This window comes from Eurosta solidaginis, unplaced genomic scaffold (assembly GCF_040869045.1).
Source record: "Eurosta solidaginis isolate ZX-2024a unplaced genomic scaffold, ASM4086904v1 ctg00001727.1, whole genome shotgun sequence".
Lineage (NCBI taxonomy): Eukaryota > Metazoa > Arthropoda > Insecta > Diptera > Tephritidae > Eurosta > Eurosta solidaginis.
The window spans coordinates 1-24,335 of NW_027137253.1; the positions used below are offsets into that span (position 1 = coordinate 1).

Sequence of the window (24,335 nt, forward strand, 5' to 3'; positions counted from 1 at the left end):
ACAAAGAGATATGAATTTTTCTAAGTCGATGAAAATTTTTAATTTTGTTTTGCAATTGAAACATCAATTTTAAAATTGGTCAGCATGGTAGGGCTGACTTACAGTGTCAGACACTAGAGCGGTTAATTATTATGGCGAAGCAACGCTGTAGTCAGACGTATTGCGTACATTTTTGATCTTTTTGTTTGTATATTTTGTAGCCCTGAAAAGGGCTTATTGATAATTCAACATTTAATGAATGTTGTGTCCTTGTAAATTATCACAAAAAACGCAGCATATTTATTTTTTAGCTGATGCCTTTTTTGCAGCTGGCTTTTTAGTCGCAGCCTTTTTTGGTTTGGTAGCAGTTGCTTTTGCTTTTGTTGCCTTTGACTTAGCGGTGGCAGATTTCGACTTGGTTGGCTTGGCTTTAACGGCGCCAGTCTTTTTTGCGTCTTTAGCCTTAGATTTCTCACTTTTCTTTTTTTCGGCGGTTTTCTTAGTGGCAACAGCTTTTTTCACTTTTTTCTCACCACTTGCCTTTTTGACACCACTCGACGATTTTTTCTTTAATGTTGCACTATCTTTTTTGGCTTTTGATTTATCAACCGATTTTGACTTACCATCACCTGATTTAGTGGCTGCAGCTGATAATTTAAATGAACCAGATGCCCCCTTTCCTTTGGTTTGAATCAATTTTCCACTAGTAACAGCCGATTTCAAATAGCGCTTAATAAATGGTGCCAATTTTTGGGCGTCACATTTATATGTTGCACTAATATATTTCTTAATTGCCAAAAGTGATGAGCCACCACGTTCCTTCAAATTCTTAATCGATGCATCTACCATTTGTTGAGTTGGTGGATGAGTGGGAGCAACCGATGGTTTTTTGGGTTTAGTTGCTTTTTTAGCAGCAACTTTCTTCTCAGCAACAGCAGCAGAAGCAGCTACTGGTGAGCTAACATTTGCAACAGCGATTGTGTCAGACATTTTCACTTAATTATTTTATTTAAATTTTTATTAACACTTGAAAATATTTATCAATTTAAGCACACAAAGCACAAACTCACTATTTATACTTTTTTATACAAGCGCATAGAATGTGATACTCTGTTTAAAATTTGAGAAGCGCAGCGAAAAGATGGATGACAAATGTTTTCATTTCAGTGCTACGTACCATTTACATTTGATAAATTTTCATCTTAATAAATTAATTAAAATTCACATATTAAAGTTATTGCAAATATTCCAGTAAAAATAGATAACTGAAATGTGTTAGTTTAATATACGAATTCATTTAAATTGATGAATTTCATATTTTCGGAGTGTCAGGCATTTTAATCAAAAGTTTGCACTGATAAAATCGAATTTTTTCTCAATTAAGTGAAATTTCTTAAAATATATTTGTACTAATCAAAATTTTAATTCGGATATATAAAATATGTTAAATTAGAAATCAAAAAACTTATCTTCGTTGAGTTTTAACAACATTATTTTATTTTAAAAATTTTTTTAAATATTTCTATTGCAACACTAGAGTAACCCTATATGGCTTCACTTAAAGGCATCTAAAGTTTGGAATTTTAGTCTGAATTGATTATTGATATTGGACGTCTACAACTTATATGTATAATTAAATGAAATTTCATGACATTCAAAAAAAAATAAAAAAAATTCTCATTGAATGCTTATTAATTATCAATATGATTATAATATACATATCTGAACATAATCGGACATCAGCGTCCATTTTAAGTACTATAATAGGTGGATGAGTATGAATTTGTACTATGCAGATTCATTTTGTATTTATATGATGAATGCTTATAAGCTTTAAATCAATAATTGATATGGTAAAAAATTATAACTAATATTATTATGCACGTAAATGTATGCGCGCGTATGAAATTTTTCCATTGAATCTATAGAAATATTAAATTGTATTCCAAGTATTTATTCAATTAAATGCAATTTAATAAAAAAAATATTTATGTACATATATATACATAAAATAAAAGAAAAAGTTGGATATGCCAACAACACGCGGTGTTCCCAAGCGGTCCCCCATCTAAGTACTAACCGCGCCCGACGCTGCTTAATTTCGGTGATCGGACGAGAACCGATGTATTCAGCGTGGTATGGTCGTTGGCAAAATTTTTTTGCCTAAATTGGTATAAGTATGGCTACTTTAATGTGTATACTCGCATCTGTGAATTTGTCCTTTTTTTTTTTAAATGATATAAGTCGATTTAAGTAAATTTTGTTATATACTTTATAGTTTAGTGTATTCAGATACTCTTGCTACTAAAATCAGATTAAGTTTATTTTTTACAAAAATGAACTTATGCCATTTTTGAAAATAAGCCTGCTATTATAGATATATTTATATCGCTTGGCTTGTGTCGGGGTATATTCATTTGCATGAGTTTTCATTATGCATACATACGTATGCTACTTAGTTTAAACGCATGTACATCTTAATAACATATCTTTCTGTTATGTATTGTATTAGAGGAATTTTGAAATCTTTGTTAAAAAATATTGTGGTCCTGAAAAGGACCGTTTGTTTGAATGTATATTTATTTTGTGTTAATATGTCCGTAAAAATGAATTTAACCGCCGAAACCATACAATGTACGACCCTGCCTCTTCAATGCATATACAACATCCATAGCCGTAACTGTTTTCCTTTTAGCATGTTCAGTATAAGTGACTGCATCACGGATAACATTTTCCAAAAATACTTTTAAAACACCACGAGTTTCTTCATATATTAAACCAGATATACGTTTTACGCCACCACGACGTGCTAAACGTCGAATAGCTGGCTTTGTGATACCTTGGATGTTATCACGTAAAACTTTGCGATGACGTTTGGCGCCACCTTTACCTAATCCTTTTCCACCTTTGCCACGACCAGTCATTTTTTCTATTTAGCACTTTTTTTAGCTTTCACAAGAACACTTCACTTGATCACTTCACTTCACAACTAATAGCTTGGTTACCGAACGTAGCTGCTATTTATACAAAAATCCACAACATTGAGTGAGCTACCATTATGTGGCATAAATATTTCTATCTCATTTTAACTCGCACAATATTGCAACCCTAAAAAAAATGGACAAATGAAACGTTTTTGTGTATTTTATTATATGTATTTCCACATTTATAAAAATTAGGTTTATTAAGTGAAGTGTTCAGTGATCAGTGTTTATTTTGAATTGTGAAAAATAAAAGTGAGAAATGGCTCGTACAAAGCAAACAGCCCGTAAATCGACTGGTGGTAAAGCGCCACGTAAACAATTGGCCACTAAAGCTGCTCGCAAAAGTGCGCCGGCAACTGGTGGAGTGAAGAAGCCACATCGTTATCGCCCAGGTACAGTCGCTTTGCGTGAAATTCGTCGTTATCAGAAGAGTACCGAACTGTTGATTCGTAAATTGCCATTCCAACGTTTGGTGCGTGAAATTGCTCAAGATTTTAAAACTGATTTACGTTTCCAGAGTTCAGCTGTTATGGCATTACAAGAAGCAAGTGAAGCATATTTAGTTGGTTTGTTCGAAGATACAAATTTGTGTGCCATTCATGCAAAACGTGTCACAATTATGCCAAAAGATATTCAATTGGCTAGACGTATACGTGGTGAACGTGCTTAATTCCATATTTTAATAAATATTATAAACGGTCCTTTTCAGGACCACAAATTTTTTTAAACAAAAAAGATCAAAAATAACTGAAGCAACTGTTAATTGTTAAAATAATAAAATGAAAATTCGTATTTTGATAGTAGCAGCTGTAGTTTTACCCTTAATATGGTGTGTATACCTACTCACGAGTATATACACATTTATTTGCTAAACACATACATTAGTATGTATGCACGGTTGTGTGTTTGTACCTTTGGTACGTATGAATACACGCCACAACTTTTTGCGCCTTTGTCGAGATGCTCATACAAACATACATATGTACATATATACATACAATATGTAGTAGCTTGCATGCTGTACTTTTTTAATGTTGCTCAGTTTTTTTTCTTCTGGAAAATGATGTAAGTCAACTTTTTTATGAATATTTTCAAACACTATTTTATTAATTGAAGTAGTTGTTAACGCAGATTTCGTTAAAAAAATAAATTTTCCAAAAGTGTACTTATGACCTTTTAAATTTTTCTTTCAAAAAGTGTTTTAATAGGTTTTAAAATAGATAAATACATATATATGACAATATAATTAATCTCTTTGTATATATATTTTGTCGTCCTGAAAAGGACGGTTTTAAATTTGGCGTCTAAGAATATATGTAAATCGGCGATTACATCACTTATGCTTTCTTTTCGGTCTTCTTTGGCAAAAGTACAGCTTGAATATTTGGTAAAACACCACCTTGAGCTATGGTAACTCCAGACAATAGTTTATTCAATTCTTCATCGTTACGAATAGCCAATTGTAAATGACGTGGAATAATTCTAGTTTTTTTATTATCACGTGCAGCATTACCAGCCAATTCAAGAACTTCAGCTGCCAAATATTCCATAACAGCAGCTAAATATACTGGAGCACCGGCACCAACACGTTCAGCATAATTGCCTTTACGTAACAAACGATGAATACGACCGACAGGGAATTGAAGACCAGCACGGTTTGAACGTGACTTTGCCTTTCCCTTTACTTTACCACCTTTACCACGGCCAGACATTGTTGTTATATATTTCACTTAATACACTTTTTCACAAATACACACACTAGCTGAATAGCTTGGGCACTTTATTTCCTAAACGCAATTTGTGCTGCGCTTATATACTTTTTCGTTTGTACATTGAGCAACCCCAATCGCATGTTTTCAAATAAATGCCGGCAATATTTAGCGAATCGTTACGAACAGGTTGAATGGTTTGTCGGAAAAAATACACTTAAAGGTGCGCATTTTGACACTTAGAAAATTATTAAAAAGTGTGAGTGATAGTGAAGTGATTTTGTGAAAATTAAATATGCCTCCTAAAACTAGTGGTAAAGCAGCTAAGAAGGCCGGTAAGGCTCAGAAGAATATTACTAAAAACGACAAGAAGAAGAAGCGTAAGAGGAAGGAAAGTTATGCCATCTACATTTATAAAGTGTTGAAACAAGTACATCCTGATACTGGTATATCGTCGAAAGCAATGAGTATCATGAACAGTTTTGTTAATGACATTTTTGAACGTATTGCTGCTGAAGCATCACGTTTAGCTCATTACAATAAACGTTCAACAATTACTAGTCGCGAAATTCAAACTGCCGTACGCCTATTGTTGCCTGGTGAATTGGCTAAGCATGCCGTGAGTGAGGGTACTAAGGCTGTTACCAAATACACAAGCTCCAAGTAATTTGTGCGACTGAGGAAAATATGTATAAAAGTGAAAAATGTTAACAAAAAGGCCCTTTTCAGGGCCACAAAATATAAATTAACAAAGAGATGAATTTTTCTAAGTCGATGAAAATTTTTAATTTTGTTTTGCAATTGAAACATCAAAAAATGTTAACAAAAAGGCGCTTTTCAGGGTCACAAAATATAAATTAACAAAGAGATATGAATTTTTCTAAGTCGATGAAAATTTTTAATTTTGTTTTGCAATTGAAACATCAATTTTAAAATTGGTCAGCATGGTAGGGCTGACTTACAGTGTCAGACACTAGAGCGGTTAATTATTATGGCGAAGCAACGCTGTAGTCAGACGTATTGCGTACATTTTTGATCTTTTTGTTTGTATATTTTGTAGCCCTGAAAAGGGCTTATTGATAATTCAACATTTAATGAATGTTGTGTCCTTGTAAATTATCACAAAAAACGCAGCATATTTATTTTTTAGCTGATGCCTTTTTTGCAGCTGGCTTTTTAGTCGCAGCCTTTTTTGGTTTGGTAGCAGTTGCTTTTGCTTTTGTTGCCTTTGACTTAGCGGTGGCAGATTTCGACTTGGTTGGCTTGGCTTTAACGGCGCCAGTCTTTTTTGCGTCTTTAGCCTTAGATTTCTCACTTTTCTTTTTTTCGGCGGTTTTCTTAGTGGCAACAGCTTTTTTCACTTTTTTCTCACCACTTGCCTTTTTGACACCACTCGACGATTTTTTCTTTAATGTTGCACTATCTTTTTTGGCTTTTGATTTATCAACCGATTTTGACTTACCATCACCTGATTTAGTGGCTGCAGCTGATAATTTAAATGAACCAGATGCCCCCTTTCCTTTGGTTTGAATCAATTTTCCACTAGTAACAGCCGATTTCAAATAGCGCTTAATAAATGGTGCCAATTTTTGGGCGTCACATTTATATGTTGCACTAATATATTTCTTAATTGCCAAAAGTGATGAGCCACCACGTTCCTTCAAATTCTTAATCGATGCATCTACCATTTGTTGAGTTGGTGGATGAGTGGGAGCAACCGATGGTTTTTTGGGTTTAGTTGCTTTTTTAGCAGCAACTTTCTTCTCAGCAACAGCAGCAGAAGCAGCTACTGGTGAGCTAACATTTGCAACAGCGATTGTGTCAGACATTTTCACTTAATTATTTTATTTAAACTTTTATTAACACTTGAAAATATTTATCAATTTAAGCACACAAAGCACAAACTCACTATTTATACTTTTTTATACAAGCGAATAGAATGCGATACTCTGTTTAAAATTTGAGAAGCGCAGCGAAAAGATGGATGACAAATGTTTTCATTTCAGTGCTACGTACCATTTACATTTGATAAACTTTTCATCTTAATAAATTAATTAAAATTCACATATTAAAGTTATTGCAAATATTCATGTAAAAATAGATAACTGAAATGTGTTAGTTTAATATACGAATTCATTTAAATTGATGAATTTCATATTTTCGGAGTGTCAGGCATTTTAATCAAAAGTTTGCACTGATAAAATCGAATTTTTTCTCAATTAAGTGAAATTTCTTAAAATATATTTGTACTAATCAAAATTTTAATTCGGATATATAAAATATGTTAAATTAGAAATCAAAAAACTTATCTTCGTTGAGTTTTAACAACATTATTTTATTTTAAAAATTTTTTTAAATATTTCTATTGCAACACTAGAGTAACCCTATATGGCTTCACTTAAAGGCATCTAAAGTTTGGAATTTTAGTCTGAATTGATTATTGATATTGGACGTCTACAACTTATATGTATAATTAAATGAAATTTCATGACATTCAAAAATAAATAAAAAAAATTCTCATTGAATGCTTATTAATTATCAATATGATTATAATATACATATCTGAACATAATCGGACATCAGCGTCCATTTTAAGTACTATAATAGGTGGATGAGTGTGAATTTGTACTATGCAGATTCATTTTGTATTTATATGATGAATGCTTATAAGCTTTAAATCAATAATTGATATGGTAAAAAATTATAACTAATATTATTATGCACGTAAATGTATGCGCGCGTATGAAATTTTTCCATTGAATCTATAGAAATATTAAATTGTATTCCAAGTATTTATTCAATTAAATGCAATTTAATAAAAAAAATATTTATGTACATATATATACATAAAATAAAAGAAAAAGTTGGATATGCCAACAACACGCGGTGTTCCCAAGCGGTCCCCCATCTAAGTACTAACCGCGCCCGACGCTGCTTAATTTCGGTGATCGGACGAGAACCGATGTATTCAGCGTGGTATGGTCGTTGGCAAAATTTGTTTGCCTAAATTGGTATAAGTATGGCTACTTTAATGTGTATACTCGCAGCTGTGAATTTGTCCTTTTTTTTTAAATGATATAAGTCGATTTAAGTAAATTTTGTTATATACTTTATAGTTTAGTGTATTCAGATACTCTTGCTACTAAAATCAGATTAAGTTTATTTTTTACAAAAATGAACTTATGCCATTTTTGAAAATAAGCCTGCTATTATAGACATATTTATATCGCTTGGCTTGTGTCGGGGTATATTCATTTGCATGAGTTTTCATTATGCATACATACGTATGCTACTTAGTTTAAACGAACATTCATACATACTACATATGCATGTACATCTTAATAACATATCTTTCTGTTATGTATTGTATTAGAGGAATTTTGAAATCTTTGTTAAAAAATATTGTGGTCCTGAAAAGGACCGTTTGTTTGAATGTATATTTATTTTGTGTTAATATGTCCGTAAAAATGAATTTAACCGCCGAAACCATACAATGTACGACCCTGCCTCTTCAATGCATATACAACATCCATAGCCGTAACTGTTTTCCTTTTAGCATGTTCAGTATAAGTGACTGCATCACGGATAACATTTTCCAAAAATACTTTTAAAACACCACGAGTTTCTTCATATATTAAACCAGATATACGTTTTACGCCACCACGACGTGCTAAACGTCGAATAGCTGGCTTTGTGATACCTTGGATGTTATCACGTAAAACTTTGCGATGACGTTTGGCGCCACCTTTACCTAATCCTTTTCCACCTTTGCCACGACCAGTCATTTTTTCTATTTAGCACTTTTTTTAGCTTTCACAAGAACACTTCACTTGATCACTTCACTTCACAACTAATAGCTTGGTTACCGAACGTAGCTGCTATTTATACAAAAATCCACAACATTGAGTGAGCTACCATTATGTGGCATAAATATTTCTATCTCATTTTAACTCGCACAATATTGCAACCCTAAAAAAAATGGACAAATGAAACGTTTTTGTGTATTTTATTATATGTATTTCCACATTTATAAAAATTAGGTTTATTAAGTGAAGTGTTCAGTGATCAGTGTTTATTTTGAATTGTGAAAAATAAAAGTGAGAAATGGCTCGTACAAAGCAAACAGCCCGTAAATCGACTGGTGGTAAAGCGCCACGTAAACAATTGGCCACTAAAGCTGCTCGCAAAAGTGCGCCGGCAACTGGTGGAGTGAAGAAGCCACATCGTTATCGCCCAGGTACAGTCGCTTTGCGTGAAATTCGTCGTTATCAGAAGAGTACCGAACTGTTGATTCGTAAATTGCCATTCCAACGTTTGGTGCGTGAAATTGCTCAAGATTTTAAAACTGATTTACGTTTCCAGAGTTCAGCTGTTATGGCATTACAAGAAGCAAGTGAAGCATATTTAGTTGGTTTGTTCGAAGATACAAATTTGTGTGCCATTCATGCAAAACGTGTCACAATTATGCCAAAAGATATTCAATTGGCTAGACGTATACGTGGTGAACGTGCTTAATTCCATATTTTAATAAATATTATAAACGGTCCTTTTCAGGACCACAAATTTTTTTAAACAAAAAAGATCAAAAATAACTGAAGCAACTGTTAATTGTTAAAATAATAAAATGAAAATTCGTATTTTGATAGTAGCAGCTGTAGTTTTACCCTTAATATGGTGTGTATACCTCTTCACGAGTATATACACATTTATTTGCTAAACACATACATTAGTATGTATGCACGGTTGTGTGTTTGTACCTTTGGTACGTATGAATACACGCCACAACTTTTTGCGCCTTTGTCGAGATGCTCATACAAACATACATATGTACATATATACATACAATATGTAGTAGCTTGCATGCTGTACTTTTTTAATGTTGCTCAGTTTTTTTTCTTCTGGAAAATGATGTAAGTCAACTTTTTTATGAATATTTTCAAACACTATTTTATTAATTGAAGTAGTTGTTAACGCAGATTTCGTTAAAAAAATAAATTTTCCAAAAGTGTACTTATGACCTTTTAAATTTTTCTTTCAAAAAGTGTTTTAATAGGTTTTAAAATAGATAAATACATATATATGACAATATAATTAATCTCTTTGTATATATATTTTGTCGTCCTGAAAAGGACGGTTTTAAATTTGGCGTCTAAGAATATATGTAAATCGGCGATTACATCACTTATGCTTTCTTTTCGGTCTTCTTTGGCAAAAGTACAGCTTGAATATTTGGTAAAACACCACCTTGAGCTATGGTAACTCCAGACAATAGTTTATTCAATTCTTCATCGTTACGAATAGCCAATTGTAAATGACGTGGAATAATTCTAGTTTTTTTATTATCACGTGCAGCATTACCAGCCAATTCAAGAACTTCAGCTGCCAAATATTCCATAACAGCAGCTAAATATACTGGAGCACCGGCACCAACACGTTCAGCATAATTGCCTTTACGTAACAAACGATGAATACGACCGACAGGGAATTGAAGACCAGCACGGTTTGAACGTGACTTTGCCTTTCCCTTTACTTTACCACCTTTACCACGGCCAGACATTGTTGTTATATATTTCACTTAATACACTTTTTCACAAATACACACACTAGCTGAATAGCTTGGGCACTTTATTTCCTAAACGCAATTTGTGCTGCGCTTATATACTTTTTCGTTTGTACATTGAGCAACCCCAATCGCATGTTTTCAAATAAATGCCGGCAATATTTAGCGAATCGTTACGAACAGGTTGAATGGTTTGTCGGAAAAAATACACTTAAAGGTGCGCATTTTGACACTTAGAAAATTATTAAAAAGTGTGAGTGATAGTGAAGTGATTTTGTGAAAATTAAATATGCCTCCTAAAACTAGTGGTAAAGCAGCTAAGAAGGCCGGTAAGGCTCAGAAGAATATTACTAAAAACGACAAGAAGAAGAAGCGTAAGAGGAAGGAAAGTTATGCCATCTACATTTATAAAGTGTTGAAACAAGTACATCCTGATACTGGTATATCGTCGAAAGCAATGAGTATCATGAACAGTTTTGTTAATGACATTTTTGAACGTATTGCTGCTGAAGCATCACGTTTAGCTCATTACAATAAACGTTGAACAATTACTAGTCGCGAAATTCAAACTGCCGTACGCCTATTGTTGCCTGGTGAATTGGCTAAGCATGCCGTGAGTGAGGGTACTAAGGCTGTTACCAAATACACAAGCTCCAAGTAATTTGTGCGACTGAGGAAAATATGTATAAAAGTGAAAAATGTTAACAAAAAGGCCCTTTTCAGGGCCACAAAATATAAATTAACAAAGAGATGAATTTTTCTAAGTCGATGAAAATTTTTAATTTTGTTTTGCAATTGAAACATCAAAAAATGTTAACAAAAAGGCGCTTTTCAGGGTCACAAAATATAAATTAACAAAGAGATATGAATTTTTCTAAGTCGATGAAAATTTTTAATTTTGTTTTGCAATTGAAACATCAATTTTAAAATTGGTCAGCATGGTAGGGCTGACTTACAGTGTCAGACACTAGAGCGGTTAATTATTATGGCGAAGCAACGCTGTAGTCAGACGTATTGCGTACATTTTTGATCTTTTTGTTTGTATATTTTGTAGCCCTGAAAAGGGCTTATTGATAATTCAACATTTAATGAATGTTGTGTCCTTGTAAATTATCACAAAAAACGCAGCATATTTATTTTTTAGCTGATGCCTTTTTTGCAGCTGGCTTTTTAGTCGCAGCCTTTTTTGGTTTGGTAGCAGTTGCTTTTGCTTTTGTTGCCTTTGACTTAGCGGTGGCAGATTTCGACTTGGTTGGCTTGGCTTTAACGGCGCCAGTCTTTTTTGCGTCTTTAGCCTTAGATTTCTCACTTTTCTTTTTTTCGGCGGTTTTCTTAGTGGCAACAGCTTTTTTCACTTTTTTCTCACCACTTGCCTTTTTGACACCACTCGACGATTTTTTCTTTAATGTTGCACTATCTTTTTTGGCTTTTGATTTATCAACCGATTTTGACTTACCATCACCTGATTTAGTGGCTGCAGCTGATAATTTAAATGAACCAGATGCCCCCTTTCCTTTGGTTTGAATCAATTTTCCACTAGTAACAGCCGATTTCAAATAGCGCTTAATAAATGGTGCCAATTTTTGGGCGTCACATTTATATGTTGCACTAATATATTTCTTAATTGCCAAAAGTGATGAGCCACCACGTTCCTTCAAATTCTTAATCGATGCATCTACCATTTGTTGAGTTGGTGGATGAGTGGGAGCAACCGATGGTTTTTTGGGTTTAGTTGCTTTTTTAGCAGCAACTTTCTTCTCAGCAACAGCAGCAGAAGCAGCTACTGGTGAGCTAACATTTGCAACAGCGATTGTGTCAGACATTTTCACTTAATTATTTTATTTAAACTTTTATTAACACTTGAAAATATTTATCAATTTAAGCACACAAAGCACAAACTCACTATTTATACTTTTTTATACAAGCGCATAGAATGCGATACTCTGTTTAAAATTTGAGAAGCGCAGCGAAAAGATGGATGACAAATGTTTTCATTTCAGTGCTACGTACCATTTACATTTGATAAACTTTTCATCTTAATAAATTAATTAAAATTCACATATTAAAGTTATTGCAAATATTCATGTAAAAATAGATAACTGAAATGTGTTAGTTTAATATACGAATTCATTTAAATTGATGAATTTCATATTTTCGGAGTGTCAGGCATTTTAATCAAAAGTTTGCACTGATAAAATCGAATTTTTTCTCAATTAAGTGAAATTTCTTAAAATATAATTGTACTAATCAAAATTTTAATTCGGATATATAAAATATGTTAAATTAGAAATCAAAAAACTTATCTTCGTTGAGTTTTAACAACATTATTTTATTTTAAAAAATTTTTTAAATATTTCTATTGCAACACTAGAGTAACCCTATATGGCTTCACTTAAAGGCATCTAAAGTTTGGAATTTTAGTCTGAATTGATTATTTATATTGGACGTCTACAACTTATATGTATAATTAAATGAAATTTCATGACATTCAAAAAAAAATAAAAAAAATTCTCATTGAATGCTTATTAATTATCAATATGATTATAATATACATATCTGAACATAATCGGACATCAGCGTCCATTTTAAGTACTATAATAGGTGGATGAGTATGAATTTGTACTATGCAGATTCATTTTGTATTTATATGATGAATGCTTATAAGCTTTAAATCAATAATTGATATGGTAAAAAATTATAACTAATATTATTATGCACGTAAATGTATGCGCGCGTATGAAATTTTTCCATTGAATCTATAGAAATATTAAATTGTATTCCAAGTATTTATTCAATTAAATGCAATTTAATAAAAAAAAATATTTATGTACATATATATACATAAAATAAAAGAAAAAGTTGGATATGCCAAAAACACGCGGAGTTCCCAAGCGGTCCCCCATCTAAGTACTAACCGCGCCCGACGCTGCTTAATTTCGGTGATCGGACGAGAACCGATGTATTCAGCGTGGTATGGTCGTTGGCAAAATTTGTTTGCCTAAATTGGTATAAGTATGGCTACTTTAATGTGTATACTCGCAGCTGTGAATTTGTCCTTTTTTTTTTTAAATGATATAAGTCGATTTAAGTAAATTTTGTTATATACTTTATAGTTTAGTGTATTCAGATACTCTTGCTACTAAAATCAGATTAAGTTTATTTTTTTACAAAAATGAACTTATGCCATTTTTGAAAATAAGCCTGCTATTATAGACATATTTATATCGCTTGGCTTGTGTCGGGGTATATTCATTTGCATGAGTTTTCATTATGCATACATACGTATGCTACTTAGTTTAAACGAACATTCATACATACTACATATGCATGTACATCTTAATAACATATCTTTCTGTTATGTATTGTATTAGAGAAATTTTGAAATCTTTGTTAAAAAATATTGTGGTCCTGAAAAGGACCGTTTGTTTGAATGTATATTTATTTTGTGTTAATATGTCCGTAAAAATGAATTTAACCGCCGAAACCATACAATGTACGACCCTGCCTCTTCAATGCATATACAACATCCATAGCCGTAACTGTTTTCCTTTTAGCATGTTCAGTATAAGTGACTGCATCACGGATAACATTTTCCAAAAATACTTTTAAAACACCACGAGTTTCTTCATATATTAAACCAGATATACGTTTTACGCCACCACGACGTGCTAAACGTCGAATAGCTGGCTTTGTGATACCTTGGATGTTATCACGTAAAACTTTGCGATGACGTTTGGCGCCACCTTTACCTAATCCTTTTCCACCTTTGCCACGACCAGTCATTTTTTCTATTTAGCACTTTTTTTAGCTTTCACAAGAACACTTCACTTGATCACTTCACTTCACAACTAATAGCTTGGTTACCGAACGTAGCTGCTATTTATACAAAAATCCACAACATTGAGTGAGCTACCATTATGTGGCATAAATATTTCTATCTCATTTTAACTCGCACAATATTGCAACCCTAAAAAAAATGGACAAATGAAACGTTTTTGTGTATTTTATTATATGTATTTCCACATTTATAAAAATTAGGTGCGGTTTCATTAAGTGAAGTGTTCAGTGATCAGTGTTTATTTTGAATTGTGAAAAATAAAAGTGAGAAATGGCTCGTACAAAGCAAACAGCCCGTAAATCGACTGGTGGTAAAGCGCCACGTAAACAATTGGCCACTAAAGCTGCTCGCAAAAGTGCGCCGGCAACTGGTGGAGTGAAGAAGCCACATCGTTATCGCCCAGGTACAGTCGCTTTGCGTGAAATTCGTCGTTATCAGAAGAGTACCGAACTGTTGATTCGTAAATTGCCATTCCAACGTTTAGTGCGTGAAATTGCTCAAGATTTTAAAACTGATTTACGTTTCCAGAGTTCAGCTGTTATGGCATTACAAGAAGCAAGTGAAGCATATTTAGTTGGTTTGTTCGAAGATACAAATTTGTGTGCCATTCATGCAAAACGTGTCACAATTATGCCAAAAGATATTCAATTGGCTAGACGTATACGTGGTGAACGTGCTTAATTCCATATTTTAATAAATATTATAAACGGTCCTTTTCAGGACCACAAATTTTTTTAAACAAAAAAGATCAAAAATAACTGAAGCAACTGTTAATTGTTAAAATAATAAAATGAAAATTCGTATTTTGATAGTAGCAACTGTAGTTTTACCCTTAATATGGTGTGTATACCTACTCACGAGTATATACACATTTATTTGCTAAACACATACATTAGTATGTATGCACGGTTGTGTGTTTGTACCTTTGGTACGTATGAATACACGCCACAACTTTTTGCGCCTTTGTCGAGATGCTCATACAAACATACATATGTACATATATACATACAATATGTAGTAGCTTGCATGCTGTACTTTTTTAATGTTGCTCAGTTTTTTTTCTTCTGGAAAATGATGTAAGTCAACTTTTTTATGAATATTTTCAAACACTATTTTATTAATTGAAGTAGTTGTTAACGCAGATTTCGTTAAAAAAATAAATTTTCCAAAAGTGTACTTATGACCTTTTAAATTTTTCTTTCAAAAAGTGTTTTAATAGGTTTTAAAATAGATAAATACATATATATGACAATATAATTAATCTCTTTGTATATATATTTTGTCGTCCTGAAAAGGACGGTTTTAAATTTGGCGTCTAAGAATATATGTAAATCGGCGATTACATCACTTATGCTTTCTTTTCGGTCTTCTTTGGCAAAAGTACAGCTTGAATATTTGGTAAAACACCACCTTGAGCTATGGTAACTCCAGACAATAGTTTATTCAATTCTTCATCGTTACGAATAGCCAATTGTAAATGACGTGGAATAATTCTAGTTTTTTTATTATCACGTGCAGCATTACCAGCCAATTCAAGAACTTCAGCTGCCAAATATTCCATAACAGCAGCTAAATATACTGGAGCACCGGCACCAACACGTTCAGCATAATTGCCTTTACGTAACAAACGATGAATACGACCGACAGGGAATTGAAGACCAGCACGGTTTGAACGTGACTTTGCCTTTCCCTTTACTTTACCACCTTTACCACGGCCAGACATTGTTGTTATATATTTCACTTAATACACTTTTTCACAAATACACACACTAGCTGAATAGCTTGGGCACTTTATTTCCTAAACGCAATTTGTGCTGCGCTTATATACTTTTTCGTTTGTACATTGAGCAACCCCAATCGCATGTTTTCAAATAAATGCCGGCAATATTTAGCGAATCGTTACGAACAGGTTGAATGGTTTGTCGGAAAAAATACACTTAAAGGTGCGCATTTTGACACTTAGAAAATTATTAAAAAGTGTGAGTGATAGTGAAGTGATTTTGTGAAAATTAAATATGCCTCCTAAAACTAGTGGTAAAGCAGCTAAGAAGGCCGGTAAGGCTCAGAAGAATATTACTAAAAACGACAAGAAGAAGAAGCGTAAGAGGAAGGAAAGTTATGCCATCTACATTTATAAAGTGTTGAAACAAGTACATCCTGATACTGGTATATCGTCGAAAGCAATGAGTATCATGAACAGTTTTGTTAATGACATTTTTGAACGTATTGCTGCTGAAGCATCACGTTTAGCTCATTACAATAAACGTTCAACAATTACTAGTCGCGAAATTCAAACTGCCGTACGCCTATTGTTGCCTGGTGAATTGGCTAAGCATGCCGTGAGTGAGGGTACTAAGGCTGTTACCAAATACACAAGCTCCAAGTAATTTGTGCGACTGAGGAAAATATGTATAAAAGTGAAAAATGTTAACAAAAAGGCCCTTTTCAGGGCCACAAAATATAAATTAACAAAGAGATGAATTTTTCTAAGTCGATGAAAATTTTTAATTTTGTTTTGCAATTGAAACATCAAAAAATGTTAACAAAAAGGCGCTTTTCAGGGTCACAAAATATAAATTAACAAAGAGATATGAATTTTTCTAAGTCGATGAAAATTTTTAATTTTGTTTTGCAATTGAAACATCAATTTTAAAATTGGTCAGCATGGTAGGGCTGACTTACAGTGTCAGACACTAGAGCGGTTAATTATTATGGCGAAGCAACGCTGTAGTCAGACGTATTGCGTACATTTTTGATCTTTTTGTTTGTATATTTTGTAGCCCTGAAAAGGGCTTATTGATAATTCAACATTTAATGAATGTTGTGTCCTTGTAAATTATCACAAAAAACGCAGCATATTTATTTTTTAGCTGATGCCTTTTTTGCAGCTGGCTTTTTAGTCGCAGCCTTTTTTGGTTTGGTAGCAGTTGCTTTTGCTTTTGTTGCCTTTGACTTAGCGGTGGCAGATTTCGACTTGGTTGGCTTGGCTTTAACGGCGCCAGTCTTTTTTGCGTCTTTAGCCTTAGATTTCTCACTTTTCTTTTTTTCGGCGGTTTTCTTAGTGGCAACAGCTTTTTTCACTTTTTTCTCACCACTTGCCTTTTTGACACCACTCGACGATTTTTTCTTTAATGTTGCACTATCTTTTTTGGCTTTTGATTTATCAACCGATTTTGACTTACCATCACCTGATTTAGTGGCTGCAGCTGATAATTTAAATGAACCAGATGCCCCCTTTCCTTTGGTTTGAATCAATTTTCCACTAGTAACAGCCGATTTCAAATAGCGCTTAATAAATGGTGCCAATTTTTGGGCGTCACATTTATATGTTGCACTAATATATTTCTTAATTGCCAAAAGTGATGAGCCACCACGTTCCTTCAAATTCTTAATCGATGCATCTACCATTTGTTGAGTTGGTGGATGAGTGGGAGCAACCGATGGTTTTTTGGGTTTAGTTGCTTTTTTAGCAGCAACTTTCTTCTCAGCAACAGCAGCAGAAGCAGCTACTGGTGAGCTAACATTTGCAACAGCGATTGTGTCAGACATTTTCACTTAATTATTTTATTTAAACTTTTATTAACACTTGAAAATATTTATCAATTTAAGCACACAAAGCACAAACTCACTATTTATACTTTTTTATACAAGCGAATAGAATGCGATACTCTGTTTAAAATTTGAGAAGCGCAGCGAAAAGATGGATGACAAATGTTTTCATTTCAGTGCTACGTACCATTTACATTTGATAAACTTTTCATCTTAATAAATTAATTAAAATTCACATATTAAAGTTATTGCAAATATTCATGTAAAAATAGATAACTGAAATGTGTTAGTTTAATATACGAATTCATTTAAATTGATGAATTTCATATTTTCGGAGTGTCAGGCATTTTAATCAAAAGTTTGCACTGATAAAATCGAATTTTTTCTCAATTAAGTGAAATTTCTTAAAATATATTTGTACTAATCAAAATTTTAATTCGGATATATAAAATATGTTAAATTAGAAATCAAAAAACTTATCTTCGTTGAGTTTTAACAACATTATTTTATTTTAAAAATTTTTTTAAATATTTCTATTGCAACACTAGAGTAACCCTATATGGCTTCACTTAAAGGCATCTAAAGTTTGGAATTTTAGTCTGAATTGATTATTGATATTGGACGTCTACAACTTATATGTATAATTAAATGAAATTTCATGACATTCAAAAATAAATAAAAAAAATTCTCATTGAATGCTTATTAATTATCAATATGATTATAATATACATATCTGAACATAATCGGACATCAGCGTCCATTTTAAGTACTATAATAGGTGGATGAGTGTGAATTTGTACTATGCAGATTCATTTTGTATTTATATGATGAATGCTTATAAGCTTTAAATCAATAATTGATATGGTAAAAAATTATAACTAATATTATTATGCACGTAAATGTATGCGCGCGTATGAAATTTTTCCATTGAATCTATAGAAATATTAAATTGTATTCCAAGTATTTATTCAATTAAATGCAATTTAATAAAAAAAATATTTATGTACATATATATACATAAAATAAAAGAAAAAGTTGGATATGCCAACAACACGCGGTGTTCCCAAGCGGTCCCCCATCTAAGTACTAACCGCGCCCGACGCTGCTTAATTTCGGTGATCGGACGAGAACCGATGTATTCAGCGTGGTATGGTCGTTGGCAAAATTTGTTTGCCTAAATTGGTATAAGTATGGCTACTTTAATGTGTATACTCGCAGCTGTGAATTTGTCCTTTTTTTTTAAATGATATAAGTCGATTTAAGTAAATTTTGTTATATACTTTATAGTTTAGTGTATTCAGATACTCTTGCTACTAAAATCAGATTAAGTTTATTTTTTACAAAAATGAACTTATGCCATTTTTGAAAATAAGCCTGCTATTATAGACATATTTATATCGCTTGGCTTGTGTCGGGGTATATTCATTTGCATGAGTTTTCATTATGCATACATACGTATGCTACTTAGTTTAAACGAACATTCATACATACTACATATGCATGTACATCTTAATAACATATCTTTCTGTTATGTATTGTATTAGAGGAATTTTGAAATCTTTGTTAAAAAATATTGTGGTCCTGAAAAGGACCGTTTGTTTGAATGTATATTTATTTTGTGTTAATATGTCCGTAAAAATGAATTTAACCGCCGAAACCATACAATGTACGACCCTGCCTCTTCAATGCATATACAACATCCATAGCCGTAACTGTTTTCCTTTTAGCATGTTCAGTATAAGTGACTGCATCACGGATAACATTTTCCAAAAATACTTTTAAAACACCACGAGTTTCTTCATATATTAAACCAGATATACGTTTTACGCCACCACGACGTGCTAAACGTCGAATAGCTGGCTTTGTGATACCTTGGATGTTATCACGTAAAACTTTGCGATGACGTTTGGCGCCACCTTTACCTAATCCTTTTCCACCTTTGCCACGACCAGTCATTTTTTCTATTTAGCACTTTTTTTAGCTTTCACAAGAACACTTCACTTGATCACTTCACTTCACAACTAATAGCTTGGTTACCGAACGTAGCTGCTATTTATACAAAAATCCACAACATTGAGTGAGCTACCATTATGTGGCATAAATATTTCTATCTCATTTTAACTCGCACAATATTGCAACCCTAAAAAAAATGGACAAATGAAACGTTTTTGTGTATTTTATTATATGTATTTCCACATTTATAAAAATTAGGTTTATTAAGTGAAGTGTTCAGTGATCAGTGTTTATTTTGAATTGTGAAAAATAAAAGTGAGAAATGGCTCGTACAAAGCAAACAGCCCGTAAATCGACTGGTGGTAAAGCGCCACGTAAACAATTGGCCACTAAAGCTGCTCGCAAAAGTGCGCCGGCAACTGGTGGAGTGAAGAAGCCACATCGTTATCGCCCAGGTACAGTCGCTTTGCGTGAAATTCGTCGTTATCAGAAGAGTACCGAACTGTTGATTCGTAAATTGCCATTCCAACGTTTGGTGCGTGAAATTGCTCAAGATTTTAAAACTGATTTACGTTTCCAGAGTTCAGCTGTTATGGCATTACAAGAAGCAAGTGAAGCATATTTAGTTGGTTTGTTCGAAGATACAAATTTGTGTGCCATTCATGCAAAACGTGTCACAATTATGCCAAAAGATATTCAATTGGCTAGACGTATACGTGGTGAACGTGCTTAATTCCATATTTTAATAAATATTATAAACGGTCCTTTTCAGGACCACAAATTTTTTTAAACAAAAAAGATCAAAAATAACTGAAGCAACTGTTAATTGTTAAAATAATAAAATGAAAATTCGTATTTTGATAGTAGCAGCTGTAGTTTTACCCTTAATATGGTGTGTATACCTCTTCACGAGTATATACACATTTATTTGCTAAACACATACATTAGTATGTATGCACGGTTGTGTGTTTGTACCTTTGGTACGTATGAATACACGCCACAACTTTTTGCGCCTTTGTCGAGATGCTCATACAAACATACATATGTACATATATACATACAATATGTAGTAGCTTGCATGCTGTACTTTTTTAATGTTGCTCAGTTTTTTTTCTTCTGGAAAATGATGTAAGTCAACTTTTTTATGAATATTTTCAAACACTATTTTATTAATTGAAGTAGTTGTTAACGCAGATTTCGTTAAAAAAATAAATTTTCCAAAAGTGTACTTATGACCTTTTAAATTTTTCTTTCAAAAAGTGTTTTAATAGGTTTTAAAATAGATAAATACATATATATGACAATATAATTAATCTCTTTGTATATATATTTTGTCGTCCTGAAAAGGACGGTTTTAAATTTGGCGTCTAAGAATATATGTAAATCGGCGATTACATCACTTATGCTTTCTTTTCGGTCTTCTTTGGCAAAAGTACAGCTTGAATATTTGGTAAAACACCACCTTGAGCTATGGTAACTCCAGACAATAGTTTATTCAATTCTTCATCGTTACGAATAGCCAATTGTAAATGACGTGGAATAATTCTAGTTTTTTTATTATCACGTGCAGCATTACCAGCCAATTCAAGAACTTCAGCTGCCAAATATTCCATAACAGCAGCTAAATATACTGGAGCACCGGCACCAACACGTTCAGCATAATTGCCTTTACGTAACAAACGATGAATACGACCGACAGGGAATTGAAGACCAGCACGGTTTGAACGTGACTTTGCCTTTCCCTTTACTTTACCACCTTTACCACGGCCAGACATTGTTGTTATATATTTCACTTAATACACTTTTTCACAAATACACACACTAGCTGAATAGCTTGGGCACTTTATTTCCTAAACGCAATTTGTGCTGCGCTTATATACTTTTTCGTTTGTACATTGAGCAACCCCAATCGCATGTTTTCAAATAAATGCCGGCAATATTTAGCGAATCGTTACGAACAGGTTGAATGGTTTGTCGGAAAAAATACACTTAAAGGTGCGCATTTTGACACTTAGAAAATTATTAAAAAGTGTGAGTGATAGTGAAGTGATTTTGTGAAAATTAAATATGCCTCCTAAAACTAGTGGTAAAGCAGCTAAGAAGGCCGGTAAGGCTCAGAAGAATATTACTAAAAACGACAAGAAGAAGAAGCGTAAGAGGAAGGAAAGTTATGCCATCTACATTTATAAAGTGTTGAAACAAGTACATCCTGATACTGGTATATCGTCGAAAGCAATGAGTATCATGAACAGTTTTGTTAATGACATTTTTGAACGTATTGCTGCTGAAGCATCACGTTTAGCTCATTACAATAAACGTTGAACAATTACTAGTCGCGAAATTCAAACTGCCGTACGCCTATTGTTGCCTGGTGAATTGGCTAAGCATGCCGTGAGTGAGGGTACTAAGGCTGTTACCAAATACACAAGCTCCAAGTAATTTGTGCGACTGAGGAAAATATGTATAAAAGTGAAAAATGTTAACAAAAAGGCCCTTTTCAGGGCCACAAAATATAAATTAACAAAGAGATGAATTTTTCTAAGTCGATGAAAATTTTTAATTTTGTTTTGCAATTGAAACATCAAAAAATGTTAACAAAAAGGCGCTTTTCAGGGTCACAAAATATAAATTAACAAAGAGATATGAATTTTTCTAAGTCGATGAAAATTTTTAATTTTGTTTTGCAATTGAAACATCAATTTTAAAATTGGTCAGCATGGTAGGGCTGACTTACAGTGTCAGACACTAGAGCGGTTAATTATTATGGCGAAGCAACGCTGTAGTCAGACGTATTGCGTACATTTTTGATCTTTTTGTTTGTATATTTTGTAGCCCTGAAAAGGGCTTATTGATAATTCAACATTTAATGAATGTTGTGTCCTTGTAAATTATCACAAAAAACGCAGCATATTTATTTTTTAGCTGATGCCTTTTTTGCAGCTGGCTTTTTAGTCGCAGCCTTTTTTGGTTTGGTAGCAGTTGCTTTTGCTTTTGTTGCCTTTGACTTAGCGGTGGCAGATTTCGACTTGGTTGGCTTGGCTTTAACGGCGCCAGTCTTTTTTGCGTCTTTAGCCTTAGATTTCTCACTTTTCTTTTTTTCGGCGGTTTTCTTAGTGGCAACAGCTTTTTTCACTTTTTTCTCACCACTTGCCTTTTTGACACCACTCGACGATTTTTTCTTTAATGTTGCACTATCTTTTTTGGCTTTTGATTTATCAACCGATTTTGACTTACCATCACCTGATTTAGTGGCTGCAGCTGATAATTTAAATGAACCAGATGCCCCCTTTCCTTTGGTTTGAATCAATTTTCCACTAGTAACAGCCGATTTCAAATAGCGCTTAATAAATGGTGCCAATTTTTGGGCGTCACATTTATATGTTGCACTAATATATTTCTTAATTGCCAAAAGTGATGAGCCACCACGTTCCTTCAAATTCTTAATCGATGCATCTACCATTTGTTGAGTTGGTGGATGAGTGGGAGCAACCGATGGTTTTTTGGGTTTAGTTGCTTTTTTAGCAGCAACTTTCTTCTCAGCAACAGCAGCAGAAGCAGCTACTGGTGAGCTAACATTTGCAACAGCGATTGTGTCAGACATTTTCACTTAATTATTTTATTTAAACTTTTATTAACACTTGAAAATATTTATCAATTTAAGCACACAAAGCACAAACTCACTATTTATACTTTTTTATACAAGCGCATAGAATGCGATACTCTGTTTAAAATTTGAGAAGCGCAGCGAAAAGATGGATGACAAATGTTTTCATTTCAGTGCTACGTACCATTTACATTTGATAAACTTTTCATCTTAATAAATTAATTAAAATTCACATATTAAAGTTATTGCAAATATTCATGTAAAAATAGATAACTGAAATGTGTTAGTTTAATATACGAATTCATTTAAATTGATGAATTTCATATTTTCGGAGTGTCAGGCATTTTAATCAAAAGTTTGCACTGATAAAATCGAATTTTTTCTCAATTAAGTGAAATTTCTTAAAATATAATTGTACTAATCAAAATTTTAATTCGGATATATAAAATATGTTAAATTAGAAATCAAAAAACTTATCTTCGTTGAGTTTTAACAACATTATTTTATTTTAAAAAATTTTTTAAATATTTCTATTGCAACACTAGAGTAACCCTATATGGCTTCACTTAAAGGCATCTAAAGTTTGGAATTTTAGTCTGAATTGATTATTTATATTGGACGTCTACAACTTATATGTATAATTAAATGAAATTTCATGACATTCAAAAAAAAATAAAAAAAATTCTCATTGAATGCTTATTAATTATCAATATGATTATAATATACATATCTGAACATAATCGGACATCAGCGTCCATTTTAAGTACTATAATAGGTGGATGAGTATGAATTTGTACTATGCAGATTCATTTTGTATTTATATGATGAATGCTTATAAGCTTTAAATCAATAATTGATATGGTAAAAAATTATAACTAATATTATTATGCACGTAAATGTATGCGCGCGTATGAAATTTTTCCATTGAATCTATAGAAATATTAAATTGTATTCCAAGTATTTATTCAATTAAATGCAATTTAATAAAAAAAAATATTTATGTACATATATATACATAAAATAAAAGAAAAAGTTGGATATGCCAAAAACACGCGGAGTTCCCAAGCGGTCCCCCATCTAAGTACTAACCGCGCCCGACGCTGCTTAATTTCGGTGATCGGACGAGAACCGATGTATTCAGCGTGGTATGGTCGTTGGC

At 32.8% G+C, this 24,335-nt stretch overlaps 5 non-coding genes across 5 annotated transcripts; all 5 read right to left on the reverse strand.

Annotated features, from left to right (window-relative positions):
- Positions 1-2,010: 2,010 nt before the first annotated feature.
- Positions 2,011-2,129, reverse strand: LOC137236298 (5S ribosomal RNA). The gene has a single exon (XR_010948348.1). It is a non-coding gene; the product is annotated as a 5S ribosomal RNA (ribosomal RNA).
- A 5,414-nt stretch (positions 2,130-7,543) lies between these two features.
- Positions 7,544-7,662, reverse strand: LOC137236307 (5S ribosomal RNA). The gene has a single exon (XR_010948357.1). It is a non-coding gene; the product is annotated as a 5S ribosomal RNA (ribosomal RNA).
- A 5,436-nt stretch (positions 7,663-13,098) lies between these two features.
- LOC137236300 (5S ribosomal RNA) lies at positions 13,099-13,217 on the reverse strand. Its single transcript, XR_010948350.1, has one exon. It is a non-coding gene; the product is annotated as a 5S ribosomal RNA (ribosomal RNA).
- A 5,444-nt stretch (positions 13,218-18,661) lies between these two features.
- LOC137236308 (5S ribosomal RNA) lies at positions 18,662-18,780 on the reverse strand. The gene has a single exon (XR_010948358.1). It is a non-coding gene; the product is annotated as a 5S ribosomal RNA (ribosomal RNA).
- A 5,436-nt stretch (positions 18,781-24,216) lies between these two features.
- LOC137236301 (5S ribosomal RNA) lies at positions 24,217-24,335 on the reverse strand. Its single transcript, XR_010948351.1, has one exon. It is a non-coding gene; the product is annotated as a 5S ribosomal RNA (ribosomal RNA).